Source organism: Eschrichtius robustus, chromosome 4, assembly GCF_028021215.1.
Source record: "Eschrichtius robustus isolate mEscRob2 chromosome 4, mEscRob2.pri, whole genome shotgun sequence".
Lineage (NCBI taxonomy): Eukaryota > Metazoa > Chordata > Mammalia > Artiodactyla > Eschrichtiidae > Eschrichtius > Eschrichtius robustus.
Window position 1 is genome coordinate 65,158,295 of NC_090827.1, and position 6,836 is coordinate 65,165,130.

The following is a 6,836-nucleotide window of genomic DNA, read 5'->3' on the forward strand; positions in this document are numbered from 1 at the left end:
GTTGGGGCAAGGACTGAGGAGATGGTGGACTAGTGTCCCAAAGAACCATCTTACTCAAGCTAGAATTCAGGTTTATTTTATACTGAAAGAGAAGGGGATGTGGCTGGTTGTTGCAAACTTCTTGGTGCTGGCCAGACCCAGAGGGGATGTGATAATCCTTTGCTCTTGCACCTGTCCACATAGGTCTAGTCACAATATTCCTGTAAACCTCCAAAAAGACAAATGTTATTCTCTGTTTTGCAACTTTTTATCTCTATGTGAATGAAAAGTTTTATACCTTTAAAGGTCAAGCCTGGGAGGCACCTTGAGAAAGGACTATTATGTATATTCCAGGCTATAGGCAACATTCTTTTACAAAGGGGCAGAGCCAGTATGACTAAGCACAGGCAACAGAGCACAAAGGTTAGAGCTAAAGGAATGGGTCCAATATGGAGTCGGGTTTGTTCTTCTTATTTGATTTCCACCAGGGGACTCAATAATGGTTCCACTGAATTGGAAGATGACACTACCACCTAGTCATTTTGGGGTTTTTATGCCTCTCAATCAAAAGGCAAAAAAAAGAAAAAGAAAAGAAAAGTTAATCTATTGTATGGAGTGATTCATTCTGATTATCAAGGGGAAGTTTAGCTGCTGCGACAAAATGGAGATAAATAGGACTATGTCTGGAACTCAGGGGATTCTCTGAATGCCTCTTTTGCTTCAACACCAAGTTGCAAATCTTAATGGAACACTAACAGCAACCAAAAAAAGCCAAGATGGTTAAAGAATCACACCTTGTAGGAGTGGAGATTTGGATCACTCCTCCAGGTAAAGAACCCAGGAAAGTTTCTGGTTGAAGACAAGGAAGTATGAGATGGGCACTAAAGAAGAAAGCCACAGATATTAACTATGACATAATAACCAACTTACAGAAATGAGGACTAAAGTATCTTTGATATTTTCTCTTTTCTTGTTACATGTATGTGTTATTTGTGTATAGTAACCATTTTCTTCTTCTCTCTCCTTCCCATTTTATTTCATATACAAGTTGTTAGAGATTAACTCACAATATAATCTTTGAATAACAGAATACTTATGGAGATGATGACTGAATTTAAAGAGTGTTTTTTAAATGTTTATTCTGGAGAAATTATACATATAAAAGTCAATTATTTACTTACATTCAAATGTAAAATTTAAGTGAATAGAAGTCAATGCACAGAATAAATGGAACAGGACTGAAGTAAGAATATTATTATGTGCTGAATAAGTCTAATTTTATAGAACCATTACCTCTAATGATTAATTACCTTGGCCACACATCTCCATTTTGGAATCAGATGGCCCAGCATGTAACAAGTTCTCTGATTTTGGACAAGATGTATATTACCTATAAAGATGTTATTACCTATAAAATATGGATGGCTTAAGGTCGTTATAAGGATAAAATGAGATAATGTACACAACGAACTCAGTTCAGTGAAATTGGTAGACATTTAATAAATGTAAGTCATCCATTCATTCATTTTTCTCATTCAACTTATTTACCATGCACTTAGAGTGGAATAGACGGTCTGTTAGGTACTGACACCTCTTTTCATGGAAATTAAAGTCATTTATGGGAGGAGGTGACAGATATTAAATTTCCACTTCAACAATTTTTATCTAAATTGATCTCACTTCTCCAAACCTGTTTGTTTCTTTTACAGCATTTATGATCATTTTTCCCTTGGTTTTTGCCTGTTTGCTTTTTCTATCTTCTTTTTTAGACTATAAACTTAAAAAGGCAGGGATTCTTTCTGAACTATCTCTCTCTCAGTCATCACAATGCACAGCACAGTGTATAACATCTATAAATAATTGTTGTTGAAGATTTTTAAATAAATTATCATTCTAATACATAATTACATATAAGTACTCTAAAAAGTTGTAACAAGAGACTCTAAAAAAAATAACCAACAGAAGTGACAAATGAGAAGAAAACAGAAACGAAAGAAGATGCCAAGTTTCCCAGTCCAAAGGAGAAGATGGAAGAACTGTTGCAGAACAAAACTTGGGTTCGTTCACCTAATGTGCAGAAAAGCCGATCTACTGACACCAGGTGGTGGTGAAGGGGACTACAGCATTTATTGCAAGGCATCAAACAAGAAGAGACAGCTAATGCTCAAAAGACCTGAACTCCCTAATGACTTTCAGAAAAGGGTTTTTAAAAAAAGTATGGGACTTCCCTGGTGGTGCAGTGGTTAAGAATCCTCCTACCAATGCAGGGGACACAGTTTCGAGCCCTGGTCTGGGATGATCCCACATGCCACGGAGCAGCTAAGCCCGTGCACCACAACTACTGAGCCTGCGCTCTAGAGCCTGCAAGCCACAAGTACTGAGTCCACATGCCACAACTACTGAAGCCCATGTGCCTAGAGACTGTGCTCCACAACAGGAGAAGCCACTGCAATGAGAAGCCCACACACTGCAATGAAGAGTAGCCCCCACTCGCCGCAACTAGAGAAAGCCTACGTGCAGCAACAAAGACTCAGTGCAGCCAAAAATAAATAAATAAATTTATTTAAAAAAAAAAAAAACAGTATGAGGGAGAGGATTACAGAGTGTGTGATCAGCTCACACACAGTTCTCTTATCAGTTGTTGGTGTGGTAGCAGGGTGATGTTTGGGAATCTCATTCATCAACCTTCTGGTTTCAACTGGTCTGTGGGGGTCTTTGTGCTGGTGGCCAACATGCAGTTAATTTCTTGCAGCCGGTGAGGGTTTTAATATTTGCAAAACAACTCAAGGATATGTCTCAGGATATGATCTATAGCCTTGAGGAGGAACTAAAAGTCCTTGAATTTGTTTTATGTCTAAACTATTATTGTTTTGTCTCTCTTGACTGTTTTCCTTTGTTTCTGCATTTTCTCACTTCTCTGACTGAATTTCTTTGGAACTCGAGGAAGGCCTAGGAGGCTAAAGTTTTTCTACAAACAAGAGGCAGGGGTCATGGGGTTCTCTGTCCTGGGGAAAGCCCCCCAAGGTCCTGCTTGGTTTCAGAATCAGTTTTAGACTTTATGTCTCCCAAAGGAACTATTACCCAATCCTGGAAAAGCTAAAGAGAAATGTTTTTAAGGTTCACAAATGTGCTGTGTGCAGTTTCATAATGAAAAATCTCCTGCAGTTCTATGACAACAACCTGTAACACAAATTGAATGATTCTTCTTACCAGTGCCCAAATGTGGCCTCTGTTATATGTCCCAAGTCTCTCTGTCCAGGCAGCTCTTCATAGTGAACAAATTGAAGTAACCTCAGCCAGTGTCCAAACAGAATGGGTGTGGGGAAGATAACCCACAGGAGAACAAACCTAGGCACAAGGATAAATCATCTGATGGTGTAGTGTCAGAAAGATAAAGCAAAGTGTGTGCAAAACATTTTGCAGCTGATGCTGCCTTAAATACTCACATGTGGACACATGACATGATCTTTATTAAATCCAAAAAAATGAGTTCAACTGAGAAATAGCTACAGATGTCTGTTAACCTAAAAAATAAAACAGCCAGGAATTTAACCAGCAAAATGGGTTTATCTGGGAACAGCAAAGAATTGCAATTCAGGACAAGCAGGCTATAGGAAAAGCCATAGGCAAGTCCAACAAACAAAGGAGAGGAATGTTATTTTATAGAGAAAAAGGAAGAAGTTAGGAGGGATTGTTTTGAAGGAAAATCCATTGGACGAAAGTGAGAATTCAGAGCGAAAATGTTCTCACTGGCTTAGTTGCTGGGGTGTTCAATTTTCTGAAGGAGATGCAATATACATCTTTCCTGTTGAGACTAGTAACTGACAATTCTTTCCTGTTGATGACTCTTCTTGTTGGGGTCTGTAATTGAGAGTCCTTCCTGTTATTGACCAAGTGGTACTGTGTGAGAGCTCTCCCTTCTGGCCTCTGACTCCATTTGAAATGAGGTTGCTCTTTATTAATTTTCACATGCCTATAAGGAAAATCTCTGTCCATGTTGGACTGAAAAAGGCAAGGCATTTTTGTTGCCAAAAAATGCATCTTAGTCGAGTTAACAGTATGGTCTAGGCTGTTGCAGTATATTCTCTTTCCATGTGCCTTCTTCATCTTATATATGTACTTGATGAGTTTAAAACATATTTGAGTTTAAAAGAGTTTGTATATATTTAAATGAATAACATTTTATAATCTTTGTTACATGTTTATATCAGTATCTGGTGGAAAATGTTTTGAGTTTTTTAGGGTTAATTTCCTCTTTTACTGTTTCTTTAAAACAGAGTTCTTTATAACAGAGGAAGTTCCTAAATTCAAATAAACCATTTTGGATGTTGCAAATATTAAAAATATTAGTTTGTTAACTAATTACAGGTTAAGATATTGCCATTTTAATTTTTAGAATTAAATGAGAGCAATTTTAGAATTAATTAGAAATTAATTTAGAATGTGTTTTTTAACTTTTATATTTACTACATAAATTATAGGTGATCATGGGTCTCAATAACATTAAGAAAGCTTCATTACCTTAACATTATCCTCAGTGTGCCTACTCTAAGTATAAAAGTGCACATTTGAAACACAGCTGCAGAGATGGGTTCCTCACATTTTTTAAAAATTTTATTTTATTTTATACTTTTTATTGGAGTATAGTTGCTTTACAATGTTGTGTTAGTTTCTGCTCACAGTTTTTTTTAGGCCACACCAAACAGTTTTTATTTTATTTTTTTTTTCACTAATTTTTATTGAAGTATGGTTGCTTTACAATGTTATGTTAGCCTCCGCTGCACAACAAAATGAATCAGCCATACACATGCATATATCCCTTCTCTTTTGGACTTCCCTCCCATTTAGATTACCACAGTGCATTTGGTAGAGTACCCTGTGCTATACAGTAAGTTCCCATCAGTTATCTATCTTATACATAGTATCAGTAATGTATATGTGTCAGTCCCAATCTCCCAATTCCTCCCACCCCACCCCTTTCCCCCTTGGTATCCATACATTTGTTCTCTATGTCTGTGTCTCTATTTCTGCTTTGCAAATTGGTTCATCTGTACCATTTTTCTAGATTCCACATATATACATTATTATATGATATTTGCTTTTCTCTTTCTAACTTACTTCACTCTGTATGACAGACTCTAGGTCCACCCACGTCTCTACAAATGACCCAATTTCATTCCTTTTTATGGCTGAGTAATATTCCATTGTATATATGTACCACGTCTTCTTTATCCATTCATCTGTAGATGGACATTTAGGTTGCTTCCATGTCCTGGCTATTGTAAATAGTGCTCAAAGATCATTGGGCTGCATGTGTTTTTTTGAATGGTTTTCTCAGGGTATATGCCCAATAGTGGTATTGTTTGGTCATATGGTAGTTCTATTTTTAGTTTTTTAAGGAACCTCCATACTGTTCTCCATAGTGGCTGTACCAATTTACATTCCCACCAACAGTGCAAGAGGGTTCCCTTTTCTCCACACCGTCTGCAGCATGTATTGTTTGTAGATTTTTTGATGATGGCCATTCTGACTGGTGTGAGGTGATACCTCACTGTAGTTTCGTTTTGCATTTCTCTAATCATTAGTGATGCTGAGCATCTTTTCATGTGTTTGTTGGCAATCTGTATGTCTTCTTTGGAGAAATGTCTACTTAGGTCTTCCACCCATTTTCTGATTAGGTTGTTTGTTTCTTGGATATTCAGCTGTATGAGCTGCTTGTATATTTTGGAGATTAATCCTTTGTCAGTTGTTTCATTTGCAAATATTTTCTCCCATTCTGAGGGTTGTCTTTTTGTCTTGTTTATGGTTTCCTTTGCTGTGAAAAGCTTTGAAGTTTCATTTGGTCCCATTTGTTTATTTTTGTTTTAATTTTCATTACTATAATGTAATTACATTACTATAATGTAATTACTATAGGACGTGGGTCAAAAAAGATCTTGCTGTGATTTATGTCAAAGTGTGTTCTGCCTATGTTTTCCTCTAAGAGTTTTATAGTGTCTGGCCTTACGTTTAGATATTTAATCCACACACTAAACAGCTTTTAAAGCAGCGTTACAAGTAGGTTTTTTTTTTCCCCAGTGGTGGAGAAAAACTTAGACTAATAATCCAGTAAGGAATGCAGATTTTCTTAACTTAATCTTGAGGAATGGGGAAGAATGGTATTATATAAGAAAAATGTGGACTTGTTTTCTGGGCCAATTTGCAAGGCTGGTTTAAAGAGCACAGGGGATAAAGTTATAAAAGGGCTGGATTACTGTAAAAGTTACAAATATGTAGTTAAATCAAAGTTATAGAGGCAAGTTTTGTCATGTAATTTATTCGATATTAGAGAAACAATCAGCATTATCAAGTATTTATCTTGACCCTTGACAGTAAAAATATCACAACTGACTTAATCCTTTCCTGTTGGAAGAGTTTGCATTTCCTTTTCTGGATGCCACTGCCAAACATCCTGGTACTTTGAGTTGGTGTGCATGACTTCAACAACTGCTTTGACAATGCAGCAGTCTGCGTATTGCAAATGGCTGTTAGATTAAGCACTGAGCTACCTGGGTTTAGTTCAGTAATTTCAATAAGCATGTTTATTGTTGGTAGTTCCACTTTATTGAAGTGCAGCAGAGGTACTCTACTGGCTCTTGCATTTGTAGTCCTCTGGAAGAATTATATTTTTTCTTGTCATTTTTTGTGTTTATATATTTTATTTTACATTTTAATAATGTTATGTACTTTAAAAAAGAAATGTTCTGTGTGTATAGATATTTGCATGATATAATGTAGTTGATATTCAGTTCCTCAAAAGGTCTTGCTGCGGTCAGATGTTATGTACTATATCCATCATGACTATATTAAACACAGCT

General features: G+C 36.5%; 1 pseudogene; it reads left to right on the forward strand.

Annotated features, from left to right (window-relative positions):
* The first annotated feature begins 755 nt into the window (after positions 1-755).
* Positions 756-3,485, forward strand: LOC137763472 (zinc finger protein 532 pseudogene; annotated as a pseudogene).
* The last annotated feature ends 3,351 nt before the right edge of the window (positions 3,486-6,836 follow it).